Source organism: Leopardus geoffroyi, chromosome B2 (assembly GCF_018350155.1).
Source record: "Leopardus geoffroyi isolate Oge1 chromosome B2, O.geoffroyi_Oge1_pat1.0, whole genome shotgun sequence".
Taxonomy (NCBI): domain Eukaryota; kingdom Metazoa; phylum Chordata; class Mammalia; order Carnivora; family Felidae; genus Leopardus; species Leopardus geoffroyi.
The window spans coordinates 16296167-16313418 of NC_059332.1; the positions used below are offsets into that span (position 1 = coordinate 16296167).

Here is a 17252-nt window from a genome sequence, read left to right on the forward strand (position 1 = left end):
CACGCTCTCGCGTTGAGTATGCGTGCCTCAATGGCTCACTGAAGGTCATCTTGCCAACGAGGGCTATTGACCCCCAAAGCAGTGGCCCACCAGCCAGTGGCATTTGATGAGGGGTGATTAAGAAGGGGTGTATTAAAGGCCATTGCCAGCAAGTTGATAAGGGTTAATGCAGAGAAGAAGCAGCACGTGGAAACAAGCCAGTTTGTTGAGCCAACACAAGCCATGCTAACCGAATCGTGTTCTGCTAGAAGAGCCGGAAAAATAGAGGAGCTCACCCTGCGGGGCAGACCACACACACCTGGTATGCTGTGTGTGCCACTCACGGAGATTCCATTCACATGTGTCACCAGAAAGAGCTTTCATTTCTGAACACTTCTAGAAATCAACTGATGCCGTTTACTCCAGCGGGAATGGCAGGCAGCCATCCTGGAGGATATTAAACAGTCCTCTCCCGTCTCCACAGTGGCTTATTGTCTCAGCATAAAAACATTTGTTTAAATATTAAACAGTGAAATCTCGCCTGGTCATTAAAGCCCATAAAAAAAAAAAAAAAGAAGAACAGGACGGAAATTGGTTAATAATCTTAGACTTTGGCCAACCGAGTGGCTGGAATGCCATTTGTCTTGGTGGCATGTCCACCACCCAGAGGAAGCCCCGTACATCACAAAGCCGGCTTCGTCCTCACACTGTTTACAGGACCCTCGTGATACGTGCTTCTCGTCTCCTTAAACGTGCGTCTGCCTGGTGAGATCGCTTGCAATTTTCTCAAAGGCCGTTTTGAATAGCTGTGAGCGTCTGGATTCTTAATTCCTATTTACCCCATAAGAGTGTTTTGATCTAGGAAGGACATACTGAGTGAAACGTGCCTCTTCAGTCAACGGCAACTCAATTAACATCAACCAGGACGCTTTTCTCCGTTCCCTTCCATTCCAGAGTATTAATGGATACCCACCAGGAGCTTGTCTTCTAACGGAGAGTGAAAAGGTAGGGAAGGTTCCTCTACTACATGCCACGTATTATCTGACCAGAGGAGATGACACCCTAGTTAATGTGTCACCCTGATCCTAATGGCTTTCTCCTTAAATGGATTTACTAACATGGCTATCCACCTCTTCATCCATCACTGATATATTTCCATGGGTCTTCCTACAACTTCTGTCAAATACAATGATAAGTAAGGAAGAAAGATGTCGGGCCACGCTTTTCTTTTCTTTCTTTTTTTTTTAAATTTTTGTTTATTTTTATTACTTATTTTTGAGAGAGAGACAGAGTGTGAGAGGAGGAGCAGAGAGAGAGAGAGAGAGAGAGACACACACAGAATCCGAAGCAGGCTCCAGGCTCTGAGCCGTCAGCACAGAGCCTGATGTGGGGCTCGAACTCACAGACAGTGAGATCACGACCTGAGCCGAAGTCAGACACTCAACCGACTGAGCCACCCGGGCACCTCGAGGCCACACTTTTCAATCACCGGTCTACTCAGATTTGTAACTCTTTCCCCAAAATGGGTGGCATTCTCAGAAGAATGAAATGCTGTCATTGGTTTATCAATAAAAATTTTAGAGTTCCCTTAAACATCTTGAAGTCAGTATATCAATAGCATAGATAGATGAAGGATAGCTATTTTGCTAACAGTACTTGTTATTTTTTCATTGGAATGTGATTGTTTGGGTTGAGTATAGACATATTTATTTAACTAGCTTTCAAACAACATTTGATATAGTATCTCAATAGCAGAGATGTGAATTCTGTGTGTGATACAGATGAGGGTAGGGGTTCCAGCCTCCTTTATTTAAATAGTTACCTGCTGAGCATGTACCATGTGCCAGGCCTAGTTCTAGGTGTGAACTGGGACAAAACTCAAGATCCCAAGAGAGTGTCGCATCCTAGAAGCCAGGGGCAGAAGGGATATCGAGGAGAATAAAGCAAGCAAGTTACATCAGACGCCACCAGTCATAAGTCAGGTGGCATGGGGACCGAGGGCTGAGTATGGGTTTGACAACAAGGTCATTGCCGACTCTGCTAGTAGCTAGAGTACGAGTGGGGAGGTTGGAAGCCTGCTTGGAAAAGCTTAAAAGAGAAGAGAGAAGAGAAATCGAAGGACGTTCCAAAGAAATTTCACTTCAAGGAAATGTTAGCGAGTGGGACCGTAGCGGGAGAGTTTGGTCAAGAGAAAGTTTCTATTTTTTAAGATGAGAGAAAACAAAAGCATGCTTGAAGGCTAATGCAACTGAAAGTCAAAAGATGCGTTGCTTATAAAACCACAGCAAAGAGCAGAAATCAAACTGTACTCGCGGGGGCTGTAAAGCGAAATTAAAATCTAAACCACATTTTAATATGAATAAACTTGCTGAGTCCACAACCCGTAGGTAGCTTTTAACTGCAGCAATCTGAGCTGTGTGCTAGAGACTGTTGAGTATTTTCATGTCAAGCTTTTATTTAACCAGGATGTTTCGGGGGATAGGATGTTTTGGTCAAGAGCCTGATATGAAGTTTCCCTGAAGTGGATTTGAATGGTGTAAAATGTACTTAACCCTAAAACTGCATTGAGTAGTCTTGAGTCTTTTATGGTTTATATGATCCCTTAAGAAGTTGCAAGAAGTCTCAGGGTTAATATTATGAGCACTGTAAAATATTGAGTATAATACATAGGCAGATAGACTCATTTGGGACTAACCCTTTTATACTAACCTGTAAAGGGCCAGGTAGTAGGTAATTTCAGTTTTGCAGAGCATAGGGTTTCTGTTGTAACTACTTTACTCCACCGTTGTAGACTAAATGTAACCACAGACAACGCTAAAGGAATGAGTGTATTCCAACAAAATTTTGCGTGCAAAGGAAGACAGAGGACCAGATATGGACCATGGGCTATAGTTTTCCAGCCTTTGCCCTAGAGGATGATTTATTTTTTAAAAAATTCTCTTGATGCTAGATAATAATGGTTAAGGCTGCAAAGCCTTAGGTAGCCTTGGAACTGGTGGATTGACATAAGTAAATCCCTGACGTGAAGGAATATTACAGCATTCAATTTTCAGATTGTAGAGCCAGGGAAAGTGGTTTGGGATGACTTTGTGCAAATCACTTAGTCTGTTTAGGTCTTGGTTTACTCGTCTATAAAATGGGGAAAAGATCTATTTCATGAGATGATTGTGAAGAGTTATGAGTTCTTTGGGTGTGTGTGTGTGCTTGGGTGTGTGTGTGTGTGTGTGTGTGCTTTACCTATATCTCCTTGTTTCCCTGGATGTTGGCTCTTTGGCATAATGTTGAGTATGAACATTTTCACTTATGGGTTTTTTAGTGTCTGTTATTTGGATGTCACACAAGTGGAGGTTTGTGGTAAATCTCTTCGATAAGACACTTCACCCACCAAAGTCCACCTTCCCAAACCTCTGCATCCTACCTTGATTCTCCAAGTCAAATGACGATTTTTAGTCTTAGTATGGTAGTTTCTCACAGCTAGTGATAATATCTTTGAAAGAGTTTAACCAGCTTCTATTCTTTGGTTCGTGAGTATGGCAAAGTATTAAAATCAAAACCCTCATCCAGTGATCTTCATCTGTGTGAGCTACTGTGTTGAGATGTGGTCACTTGAGATGGAACCACGTGGGAGCGGGTCCTGTTTGTCAGAGTGATACTGTCTCTTGTTGGTTGTGTACATCACAACTGCCCTCTTGGCACTCTTGGGTCTGTCTGGACATAAAACACTAGACACCTGCATGTTCACATTCTCATGCCTTCTAGAATGTCTGGAGATTTGATGAGCTCCACTTTGCCCAAGGCCTGGCTGATAGAAGTTTGTATCTGCCCTGCCGGACAGGACTGGTCACATCTGTGTCTAACTTAACCCCACAAAGTGATGGAAAGTGTCTTAACAAATGAAGAAAACCCAACTTCCCTTTTGTCTCCATTCGGCATTGGGAGTCCTTGCAACTCAGGGAGCAAATGGGTCATTTCCTTGAACTTGCTGGGCTAGAGATGAGTTACAAGTAAAAGACAGTCACTTCAAGCCCACATATACTTCATCAGATGCCTCTGTAGGAAATACTATTCGTGTCCCCATGTTAGATGAGCCACCGAAGCACAGAGAGGTTAATAATCATACCAGGTTATGGATCCTTTGGTCCCCTTGTGTCCAGGATCATCCCTTTGAGGCCATTACACTGGCCTGTCCATCTGAACGTGTTTTCTTCTTGTCTTCCATGGCACTTATGGATTGCATTACAATGGCCTGTTTCCCTGTTGCAGGACTTTGCACGGTGTCTCATGCTTAGAAGCGGTTCTATAAACTTCTGGGGATTCCATGCAAGAGGAAATGGCGTCAAAGACATGAGATAAAAGGACTCATGCAAGAAAGAACTGGCTGAGGACATATTTAAAACAAAAGGGAACACTTCTCTCAGACTCATCAAGATATATACATGGAACACGTTCAGCTTTGCCGCACGCCCCTCAAACCTCAATAAATGCATTGAAACAGAGGGGCGCCATTGCTGTAAGGACACTCATTGGCGAATGCTGCATTTTATTTCAATTCTAGTCGGCAACCCCCAATCCCACCATGGCATAACTCCATTACAGAAAAGAAAACAAATAAATTCAGCAGGATGACAAGGAACACTATCAGGGGCCAAAAGGAACAGAGGGAAGGAACTGGCCCAAACCGTTTTGTATTCTTCAGTTCTCTTTCATTTACTCCTTTTTGCAGGCCACTTTCCTTCTAATGAAACGAGTGGAGATCCTCCCTGCATTTCCCGTCTGTTGTTATTTATCTAGATGGGTGGTAAGTGCATTGGGTAGAGGTCACGTCTACACTCTCCAAGCCTTTCCAAAATATTTACACTATCGGTGGGGCCGATCCTTGCTCACAAACCTGACCCACCAGAGAAAAGAATGCAGAGTCTGTAGGAACCAACCAGCCTCCACTTGTGCTCAGGTTAAACTTTCCATCCCGATGCCAGACCACAAACAGCCGAGCGCCCCAGAAGTTTCCTGGAAATTGGGCAACACTGAGATGACCTTAAATCAGTGTTGCCTTGGAGATGGCTGCAGTGTGTTGGAATCAGCTCCGGGGCCGCGTGTCTGTCCCCGCTGACCTTGCCAAAGGGAAGGGCGAGGTCAGGAGGCCTTGGAAGAACCAATTCTGTGTGGCATATTGGTTTGGGAAAATATGTTTACACATTAAACCTCTTCATCTTTGGGTGTCTCCATTTGCCAACTACATGATCTCCTCTTTTGAATCACGGCATCGTCTCTTTGGTTCTCGGAGAAGGCTTATATTATGCGTGATGGCAAGGGCGGTTGTGATTAAAAAGTTAAGGTGTTGGACAGACCCAAGTCTCTGTATCTTTGAGTTAGCTGTTAGCAAGGTGATCAAACGCCAAAGAGAGAATTTGGTTTGCCTTTCTTTCGTGCCAACCCAAGGCTCATGTCCTCCTCTTTTTGGTCCTTCCACACCATTAAAACAAGACTGGGTCTCAGCACAAAGACACTGCACTTGAATCTGAAGCTTTACTTCCATCACTGCTGCATCAGATGAAACCTTAGAAATCTCAGAGACCTTAGAAATCTGTAACCTGGCATCTAAGATCCTTGTTACTTATTCTTAAGGAACAAAGAACCTGCCGTTGCATAGGTGGTAAAGAACACCCAAACTCCTCAAACATCATTTTTACTCTAAGGGAAACACTTGTCAGACTCCAGTTGTTTCAGATAGGATTCCTGAAAAAGACATTTCTTTCATTCTTCTCTCCCTACAGGCATAAACATTCTGCATTTTACACTTGAGACATACAATGTTATCTACTTCTGGTGTCTTATGTAACTTTTTAGGAATGCTAGGAGACTTTCCGGGCTCTGTGAGGTTGGGAATGGGGAATGGAGAGAAAGGCGTTGGAGGTATGGAGGGGGGTGGGGTGGAGAATGGGGAGGAGAAGAAAAATCCACTGTTTCCATACATCAACTGAGTTGGCTGTTTGTGACAAGAAGTTATTGCAATTAAGATACAAGCCGGATGTGTGGGCTAAACAATTTCAGCTGATATCACAGGCATTTATTGATAATGAAAACTCAGAGGAAGGGAGCTGGAAAATGGTTGTCTTTAGCGGTTTCCTAGGCAAAAGGACAAACCATATGGGTTAATCAAAAATTACCGCATCTTATCTAGGAGAAGAGAAAACTGTTTATTTTACTGCAAAAGGAATGTTTCTGTCAAGTTTTAACGTCAACCTTTTGGGTTAGGGCTTTACATTGTACACTCTACCACACAGGCACATTGTTTTGCTTCAAACAATCATTTTGGAGTTGCCGGATGACCTGGCAAATGGCCCCAGCTATAAGAATAAGGGATAAACATTCAGAGGAGATCACATCCAGAATACTTTGATTGTGTGGGCCACCTGAACCCGATTAAACCTGAATTTGTCTATCAGGAGAATAAGTAAATACTCCCTCTATACCTAATGAACTAAAATGGATTTTGTTTGAAATTATGCTATTTTCTTTTTCTTAAAAAATGTTTTTGAAATGTCTTATTTATTTGTGAGAAAGAGAGTGCACGGGGGAGGGACAGAGAGAGAGAGAGAGAGAGAGAGGAGACACAGAATCCAAAGCAGGCTCCAGGCTCCGAGCTGTCAGCACAGAGCCCGATGTGAGGCTCGAACCCACGAACCCTGAGAACATGACCTGAGCCAAAGTCGGTTACCCAACTGACTGAGCCACCCAGGCACCCCTGAAATCATGTTATTTTCAAGCAATACGTTATCGGGGAAAAAACAAAAACAAAAACAAAAACAAAATAAAACAAAAAAACAAAAAAAATAAAAATAAAAATAAAGTCCTGAAATATTCTTTGGAAATGCAGTGGTAAGTTAATGAAAATAATTAGTAAATATCAGAACTCTTGAGAGAGACTACTTTAAAAGTAAAATATAAGAATAGAGCACTTTAGATAAATGCTAAGGAGAGAGTAAAAAACTCTGGAAATATTGCTAACATATCCAGGGAAATGCAAAGACGGTATAAAGAAAAGGCATGAAGTTTTCCAGAGAGTAACACTTCAAGATCCTTTACTAAAAAACTCAATGGTGCATATGAAATGAGCCTTCATAATCAGTCACCACACCTTCATTGCCCTCCTAAAAAAGGCACTTTGAAAATGACCTCATTTCCTATTTCTCTTGGATGAACACATTAATTAGCATGTTCATTTTCTCATCCTCCGTCGCATGACTAAGAAAGTCAGGTCACTTATCACCAATAAAACAAAAATTGGAAAAAAAAAAAAAAAAAAGAAAAAAAAGAAAAAAGAAGAAGAAAGAAAAGAAAACAAAAATTGGGTACAGATGGTTCCCCGAAGCATATCTACATGAAAAAGATTGGCCTGCTAGGTTACTGAATGATACGAATGGGGTAATATCTCATTTGGATTTTTATCAAGCTCAAAATCGCTCAAGCCCAGTCTGCATCAGTTCACAGACTTTCCAGAAATCACTCAGGTAAGTTGAGTTGGAACACACCTGAGATTATAATAAGGACTTAGGTTGCTTCTGGAAGACCTTCTAATAAAAGCTGAGCGCCAGAGAATTCAGATGAGCGGTCCCGGCTTTCAATATTTAGATAACGTTGGTGTCTGTTCTAGTTGGAAAGTGGCCTGTGTTGAATTTATCTATATCATAGACCATTACGGTGCCCTCATGGAAGATAGACTGTCTGGCTATCAGAAACAAGTATTACGGCTCTGCTGGTCTCTGCAGAACTTTTTCTAGGAAAGCAGAGAGGATCCAGTAGGACCCAGTAGTAGAGGACCTGTTCTTTGTGAAGCATGGAACGATCCATCCTGTGGCCCGGCTTTCCCTCTCTCCATGAACACGTTCTAATCGGGCAACCAGAAATAGTATTCTATCTGGACCCAGGTGACAGATAATGTTGGTGAAATAGATGCATAGGAAGAAATTAACTTTCTTAGATATGAAGAGATTCATGTGCGTTGTAGACCAATCGAAAGAGCCAGAACTGGGGCACCAAGACTTAAAGCAGCTGCATTCTGAGGAGGCTCTGTTTCCCTGGCAACAGCAGCTCTGCAGACACGAACCTTGAATTTCTTTTAATGTTGTAGAGAAGAGCACCTAAGCGACCATAGATGGGGTTTTATCCAGGTGTGTTTACAAAATCTTCCTGGAGTTTCCCTTACCAGAGGAGAAAGAGGAGATTTGTAAAATTTTCCAGATACGGGCTGAATAAGCCTAGAGGCTCTTATTCCACGTGTGTCTATTCCATTGTTTCTAGAGTATCTTTGAGGGTTGATATAGATGTTTCAAGACCCAAATTAACCATTTCATGGGCCAACCCATTCATCATTTATGTGTGTGTGTGTGTGTGTGTGTGTGTGTGTGTGTGTGATCATACTCTTAGGGAAACTGAGGGGAGGAAAGATTCGGTAGCTGTCAATATCTTACATCATCGCATGCACTTAATACAATTTCCAGAAAAGAAACGAATGTCAATAAAGCACTGCTCCTCAATTCTTCCCGCTCACCTCACTCCTCATTGAGCAAGGACCACTACTCAGAATTACACTCCTCCTACATGCTTTACTTGCCTTCCTTAACCCCTAGTTTGGGCAAATGTGTCATCTTGACTTTAATTTATTCTCTACAGGGTTCATTATACCTGTGGTTGCTTTTCTAGAGCATCACAGGGGATCAGAATTGCAAGCATGATCTTACCAAGGAAAGGGAGCCATATTTATCAACTTTCATTTGAAGCAAGGTCTCTCTCGCACCTCAGTCTGATCCTCTGGAGTGGTACAGAATTAGTCTGCTTTCTTTTTTTTTCTCCCCTGTGTTTTGCGTGGAGAGCAGTTTTAGGTGTAAAGAAAAACGGAACAGATAGTACAGATAATTTGCATACCTCCCGTCCTGCATTCATTTCTCCCTACGACCAACATCTTGTATTATTGTGATACGTTTGTTATAAGTGATAAGCCGGTATTGATACAGTAAAATTAGGTAAAGTCCGCTGTTTTAGGGGGTGCCCTTGATGTTGCGCAATATATGGGTTTTGACAAATGCATAATGATGCATATCCGCCATTCTAATATCACATAGAATCATTTCACTGCTCTAACACTCCTCCACGATCCAACTATTCATCTCGCTCTCCCCGCCCCAGTCCCTGGCAACCACCCATCTTTTCCTGTCTCCACCATTTTTCTTCTTCAGAATGTCCCATTGTCCTAAACATACAGCATGTAGCCTTTTGAGATTGGCTTCTCTCACTTAGCAATATGTGTTTAAAGTTCCCCCCACGTCTTTTCATGGCTTGACCCCTCATTTCTTTTAACTGCTGAATAATATTCCATTGTATGGATGTAACACGGTTTATTTATCCACTTACCTGTTGACGGATGTCTTGATTGTTTCCAGTTTCTAGCAGCTATGAAGAAACTACTCTCAACATGTGAGCGCGGGTTTTTATGTGGACATAAGTTTTCAATTCATTTGGGTAAATACCTAGAGGTATGATTGCTGGATTGTAGCGTAAGACTATGTTTAGTTTGGTAAGACATTGCCAAACTGTCCTCTATGTAAAAAAAAAATTTTAATCTTTATTTTTGAGAGAGAGAGAGAGAGAGAGCAGGGGAGGGGAAGACAGAGAGGGAGACACAGAATCTGGAACAGGCTCCACGCTCTAAGCTGTCAACACAGAGCCTGACGCGGGGCTTAAACTCATAGACAGTGGGAGATCGTGACCTGAGCCAAAGTCAGACGCTTAACTGACTGAGCCACCCAGGTACCCCCAAACTGTCTTTTAAAGTGGCTCTGTGAGAAAGAAATATTCTGAAACTATTTTTGGAAGGAGCAAAAAGGTGCGCGCGCGCGCACACACACACACACATGTATTTTTAAAGTAAGCTCATTGCCCAACATGGGGCTTGAACTCACGACCCTGAGATCAAGAGTTGCATGCTCTACCAACTGAGCCAGCCAGGCACACCACAAGAAGACGTATATTGTATGAAATTCATTTGCCGTTTGTATATTGCAAGATATTGAAGATAAACTAATAGAAAAGAGTCTATGATTTCTTTCTTATATTAAAGGAAAACCCAATACTATTCACACATGATGAAGACACAAATACATCTTATTTTAGTTTATTACATAACTCTCAATGTAATTAACCAATTCCATTGTATATCTAACCCTAGAACAGTGCCTGGCATATAGTGTGCCAATGATGAGGCCCTCGATTTGCAAACATTATTCTGGTCTTTGCCTTTATCCCTTCCTGAGTCTCAAAGTCCTTCAGCCTCAAATAACCAACCCCCCCCCCCGCCCCCCGCCCAGAGCCCTCGTCATCGTCATGGCCATCTGCACCCTCTGCCAAAGAGCCAGAGGAACCACAAGGGCGCGGGCCATGCATTCTGCATGCGTTTTCTATTGCTGGGCTGGATCTATGTCCTTGACCTATGGCAAAATCATTCATGTGGCTGATTCCATTGTTGCCGTGAGAATCAGGCTTTTGTGTTGTCATGGTAGATAGCAGCAGCCACTGCTTTCCCCAGCCACCCAAATACCGTCCTACCCCTCTCTCTACAATAAGTGATTCATATGTCCTGGAAACAGAATGTCCTCTCTTCCCTCCATCTTGCTTTCTTTCCTCAACGTACTGAGGGTGACATTGCAGGGTGATAGACATAAATAAGACACTGCTCTGTCTAGAGAAGCCGAGCTTCAGAGAGAGGGGTAAACATGTAATCGGAAAAGTGTAGGGCCATGCGTTAAGTAAGATATCCGTTCAGAAAGCTCCCAGACCGCAGAGAGGTGCTGGAAGTTCCTCTAGGGTGTCATGGGGGTGGGGGGTGTGAGGTTTTGGCTAAGCGTTAAAGCGTGAGTAGGAGTCTGTTTAAAACAGATGGGGATGTGGAGGGTAAGATCGAATGAGAAGCCAGTCCCACTGATTAACATATCTCTGCAGAAGAAGTTAAAAAAAAAAAAAAAAAGCATCTGGCTAGAAAGAGGTAGTGGTGTGGAGGAAGCAAAGAACATACCGGAACATTTTCACAAACCTTCCCAAAGCAGGAGAGGCCCAGCACGGCTGGAGGCCCCTGAGACCGGGCAGGGTGCCTGCTGGTACCCCCCGGTGCCTGGAGATGTGCATTTGTTCATGTGTGAGGGTCACTTAGTCTCCGATTTTGCACGAGACAAGCCCTGCTATCTGGGAAGCCAAAGCCTTAGTGTTCTGCATAGCTCAGAATACGCAGTGTCACGATCACTTGCTGGGAATCAAAACTGAAAAGTGAGTACCCTTCGTTCTTCAGATGGAAGAACCAAATCAGTGCTTGGCATTCCTGGACCAGCAGCATCAACATCAGCGGGAACTTGCCAGAAACGCAAATGTCCGGGCCCCACTCCAGATCTTCTGAATCAGAGCCTCTGGAGGTGGGGCCCAGAAATCTATGTTTTAACAAGTTCTCCAGGGAATTCTGACGCTGGCTGACATTTGGGAACCGCTGCTTTAGACAACTGGAGTTGTCCATGAGAGGAAGACTGAAATTTTAATCAAGCCTTTGTTTCTAGCATTAATAAGCCAGCTTCCAGTGAGAGAACAAACCTCATACAACTCTAAGGATGGGCCAGTGTTAGGACTTTAGCACAACTGGCCCTGAGTAATAGAGTGAAACTGATCTAATCCGATGCTTCACTTTCTGGAGATGGAGCAAATCTTCTGGATCTGGGCAAAAGAATAGAACACATCATAAAGATTACTGAACTATAAAAATTACGGTGTTTTATTGACGCACGTTGACAGTTCAGTTGTAAATGTTTATAGCACTTCATAAAGCATGTGAGAAAATACATCCATCCACGTGAAAGACATAGCAGTAATCGAGGTTTGAGAAGCACTGGCCGGGGCTGGGGGGCCCTCTGTAATAAAGCCAGAGAAAGGGGGCTAAGGGCCAAGCCGTATTGATAAATATTTACAAGCAAGTCACTGAAAAGTGAGAGAGGTTCTATTCTAGTCGAAAGGCAACAGGTCATTCTTGAATAGTGGCCTCTGAAACTGGAAACAAATTTGTTGCTGAAATACAAATTGGAGGAAATTGCTTTTGTGGGAAAACATTTCCTCTCCTCAGTGGGTTTCTCTTTTGTGTTCTGCCTGTTCTGATCGTGGAATTTCAGAGGCAACTGGGACCTCCTGATAGGGGCTTGGCTTCTGTTCCGAGCTCTCCGTCCCCCCCCCCCCCCCCACGGTGGCCTTAGGCAAGGTGCCTTCTCACCCTGTCTGCTTTTTCTCATCAGAGATGGTTACCTTATCACCTAACTGCCCGGCAAATGCTGCAAGAACTCCAGATGATTGTTTCTAAATACAGAGCCTAAAATAAAATAAAATAAAATAAAATAAAATAAAATAAAATAGCTCAAGGAGCTCACGGCAGTCATCCCAATTTTCTTCTTCTCTCTGCACTGTGAGTTCCTAAGTCTGAAGATTTTAAATCATGGCCCAGAGTTTGATTCTGTCAGGAAATCTTCAACACGGAAAGGAGTTTGTGCCTCTGAAAAACGTGAACAACAGGAAACCAGGACAGTTATCTTTTTCTTCAAATAATGATAATTGTCAAACCGTGGTATCATGCACGGACTTTTTTTTTTTTTTAAGTGCCTCCTGAGTCCACCTCCTTGAAGTCATTGTTCAGAAGTCATTTGAGCGGAGAGCTTACAGAGTGATATCAAAGGGTGAGGGGGAATGGAAATGGGGGTGCCGCTCTTTCCCATGTGCGGTTAGGCGGGGAGCTCAGATGAGAAAGGAGAATACAGACCTCGCTGGTGTGGGAGAAGGCGCGACCACATAGAGACAAGAATTAAGTTGAATTTCGCCAACTCTTCAAAAGACACCCTTAGAAGAAAAGACAGCTTGGAATGAGAGAAATTATTTGTAAGGCGTATCTAAGGAGGGGTATCTAGCATCCCGCATATGTTAAGAACTCCTACACGGCGACACTAAAAAAGACAGATAACCAAATTCAAGATGGCAGAAGACTGAAATGGACACTTGACCAAAGGAGATACTTGAATGGTCAATTAGCATATTCAAAAAGTGCTCAAAACCAATAGTTGTCAGGACGATGGGAGTTACAACTGCAATGAGATGGTACTATATGTCTACCAGAATGGTTAAATTTAAAATGTTTACTTATTTATTTTGAGAGAGAGAGAGAGAGAGAGCTCAAGCGGGGGGGGGGGGCAGAGAGAGAGAGGGAGACAGAGAATCCCACGCAGGTTCTGCGCTAAGGATTTAAGAGAAGTAAGAATCTATGTCCACAAAAAGGCTTGTACAAAAATGTTCATGGCAACTGTATTCATAGTAGTTTTAAATTGGAAACAGCACAGGTGTCTACCAGTAGGATAATAAGCAAATAAATGGCAGTGTATTCACGTAACGAAACGAATTCATATAGTTTATGTAATGTTCAGCAAGAAGGGGCAAACTACGAAACACATGACGCTGTGGATGGGTCTCAAAAACAGGCTGAATAAATGAAACATTACAGAAAAACATACATGATAAGCGATTCCTTTATATGAAGTTCCGAAACAGGCACACAAATCTATGTTGGAAAGAAATCTAAATGGTGGTCGCCTCTGGGAGGCTATGCATGTGTATTTACTGGGAAGGGACAGGTGGAAAGTTTCTAGAGTGATGGTAATATTCTGCCCTAGTCAGTTCACGCTGCTGAAACAAAAATATCACAGACTGGTTGGCTTCAACAACTGTGAAATAATAAAAACTCAACCAAGTAAATCTGAAGATCTAATTGGCTTTGTTAAGTGATCGTGAATCAGGCTGCATCCCATCTGGCAAGTAGTGAGATGCTCCAAGGAATTGTACAAGATGGACAGTTTTTTTTTTTTCTCCCAGAAAGAAGGTAAGACAATAAGTTATTAGCAAAAGAAAAGAAAAGGTTATTTCAGGCAAGGTCACCTTCTCTTAGGGAGAAGGGAAGAGGGTCTGATTAGATGGATTGCCTTTTCTTCCTTTGGGGGTTGGAGAGAACCCATGTGACAGATTACCTCATTGGTACTGACCTGAAAATTCAAGATTGGTTGGTTTAAAATTCTACTGTTGGAGAAGTTGAAACTGCAATTAAGTCCTGGCTTACTCCACCTTGGGCTTTGTGGTTTTCTTTTTTAACAGTTACTTCTTGTAGTTCTGGAAGCTGGGAAGTCCAAGATCAAGGCCCTGGCTGATCTGGTACCAGGGAAAGGCAGATTCCTGGCTTGCAGACAGCCACTTTCTTGTGTGTCCACATGGATGAGACAGATTATTTCCCTCGTGCGTCTTCTTTTAAGGAAACCGATCCCATTGATGGAGGGCTGTGCCTTCCTAATGTAATTACCTCCCAAAGGTGCCTGCCTCCAAATACCAACACATTGGGGATTAGGCTTCGAAATACTAATTTGGGGGGAACACAAACATTCAGTCCATGGCATATTTGATATCTCGATAGGGGCTCAGATTGCATAGGGTCTATATACATTTGTCAAGTTGGTGAATGTGTGCTTAAGATCTATCCATTCCATGTATGTAAATTTACCTCTAAAGGGAGGAAAACATCGTAAGAAAATATTGAGAAAAAATGTGTGTGTGTATGAGTCACCCAGGAGATTTGCAAGAAAAAACAACAACAACAACAACAACAAAACATATATATGTATTCCTGGATCCTATCTCCATATATTCTGAGGGTGGAGCTCAGGAAACAGTATTTTCTAGCCACCTAGACACTAGACACATCTAGACACATCTAGACACTAGAATGATCATGAGCGGTAGCTCTGAGATGTGTACTGTGAGTCAATTTCCATACCTCATGGTAGATTGAAATGTGAAATGATCTCCTGGCCATTTCCTCTGCTTCTCAATCCAACTCAAAAGGGTTAATGACTAAGAAAAGGATTCGTGACTAAGATGGTTAATGACTCAGTAAACTTTGAAACATTTTAAGAATTACCAAAAAAAAAAAAAAGTCCATTACAAAGTTATATTTGAGTCCTTCCCAGAGTAGATCTTGAAATTCCCATAAAAATATCAGAGTGCTGTGCGATGAGCTTTGGGGACATTTCTTCTTCTTTTTTTTTTTTTTTTTTTTAAGATTTTTTTAATGTTTATGTATTTGAGAGAGAGAGAGAGAATAAGCGGAGGAGAGGCAGAAAGAGGGGGACAGTGGATCTGAAGTGAGTTCCGTGCTGACAGCAGAAAGTCAGATTTAGGGCTTGAACTCACAAACTGTGAGATGGTGATCTAAGTCATGATGCCCAACCTACTGAGCCACCTAGGCACCTCTGTGGTCATTCTTTAAGGCTTACTAAAACCTGATGAGGTAGGTTTTATCATGTCTGTTTTTTAGGTGAAGACATTGAAGCTGAGAATTTAGGTGAATTTTTTTTTTTTTTTTTTAGATCACAGAGACAGGGCCAGCTTTCTGGGCTATGTGGGGCCTTCTTCCTGGGACCAAAGATCTGCTGTCTTCTCTTGGCATTTTAATTATTTTATCATTGACTTTCTGTTTTTTTTTTTTAATGTTTATTTATTTTTGAGAGAGAGAGCACAAATCGCGTTGGTGTAGACAGAGGGGGGCGGACAGGATCTGAAGTGGGCTTTGAGCTGTCAACAGCAAGCTCGACGTGGGGCTCGAACTCACAAACCATGAGATCATGACCTGAGCCACAGTCGGATGCCCCACCCAGGCACCCCTGAATTTCTGATTTTAAAGTGAAGTCCAAAGAGACAATGGAGGGTACGCCAGGAGTTGGAACCTTAGCTTAGAAGTGGTCCTTCCTCTTATTGCCTATCAGATGCTGTTGTCCTTCTTGTCTCCTCCCCTCCACCCTATGACAGAGAAGTGACTGTAGGCGGAGACCGATGTTCCACCATTGTTGTCAGCTTCCTGGTCAGGCATACAGGGAAGGTCAGAGTCTGTGAAAGGGGCAAGAGACCTCTCCTGCGTTGCCATGACAAGTTGTCTTACCATGTGTACTTGGTTATGGAAAGAGCCACTTCTCTATCCCCAATCCATGTACCCATCCCAACCAGGAGGCCGCAATCCCTTGGAGACTGCCTATCAGCTGTGGGTTGGGGGAGTAGGCCTGTGGGAAGGAAGACTGACTTCTTCACCCCCGTAAGGACTCACATTTAATTTTGCCCTGTCCTCCCTCCCTGCCAACCAATTATGTAACCAGCCCTGCACAGAACTAATAAATGACAGATTCAATTTTGAATCCAAGTGTGACTCACCCCAAAGCTCTTACATTTCACCATAGCTATGTTTAAGGCAGGGGATTTGGTTCTAGAAATTATACAGATAAGAATCCATGGCTGTTCCTTGCATCAGGTTGTTTACAATGATGGACACACTTCAGATAAAATACAGGCTGAAGAGTTAAAGAACAGTAAATGGCAAATTGACCTGTAGTGTGACAAATGCAATGACAGAAATAAGCAGAGGGTACCATTGGAAGGAGAGAGGTGGAACATCTAACCTAATTTTGGAGTTCAGGGAAAGCTTTCTGGAGGAGTTGCCATGTTAGCTCTAATCTCACTGGTGAAATGAACAAAACTCACAAAGAGCGTGAGGGGTAACAGACAGCAAGGACTGGCGAGATGGAGTGTGGGAAACACAAGTAGTTTAGTCCAGGTAGAAAATGAGAGCTGGGCTTTAGGGAAAAGGTGCTAAGAAAAGAGGTGGGCAGGTGACAGGCACTGGATGATGAAGGGTCTTGTGAAGCAGAGAAGGGAACAGAAGAATCACTGGCATGTTTTAAAGAGGCAAATGAGGGGTGCCTGGGTGGCTCAGTTGGCCTGACTTTGGCTCAGGTCATGATCTCCTAGTTTGTGAGTTCAAGCCCCACATCGGGCTCTGTGCTGACCCCTCAGAGCCTGGAGCCTGCTTCGGATTCTGTGTCTCCCTCTCTCTCTGCCCCTCCCTGCTCATGCTGTCTCAAAAGTAAATAAACATTCAAAAGTAAATAAAATAAAGAGACAAATGATATGGTAAGTTTTATAGCTGGAGGCAATCATTCTGGTGATCAGGATAGTGAGCTGATCACCAGATCAACAGATACTTCTGTTTGCCTGCCAATCAAAAAGCTGATAGCAAGAGAATAAATCAATAAGAACAATAGAAACCAAGACACTATAGGCTTGGTGGATCTGAGATTTTGAGGAATTCCTAGAAAAATAGAAAATAGAAAAAA

The 17252-nt window shown here is 42.8% G+C and overlaps 1 long non-coding RNA gene across 1 annotated transcript; it reads left to right on the forward strand.

The window, feature by feature from the left end:
• Window positions 1-613: 613 nt before the first annotated feature.
• LOC123609689 lies at window positions 614-6413 on the forward strand. Its single transcript, XR_006717901.1, has 3 exons — window positions 614-744; window positions 842-984; window positions 4243-6413. It is a non-coding gene; the product is annotated as an uncharacterized LOC123609689 (long non-coding RNA).
• Window positions 6414-17252: the final 10839 nt, after the last annotated feature.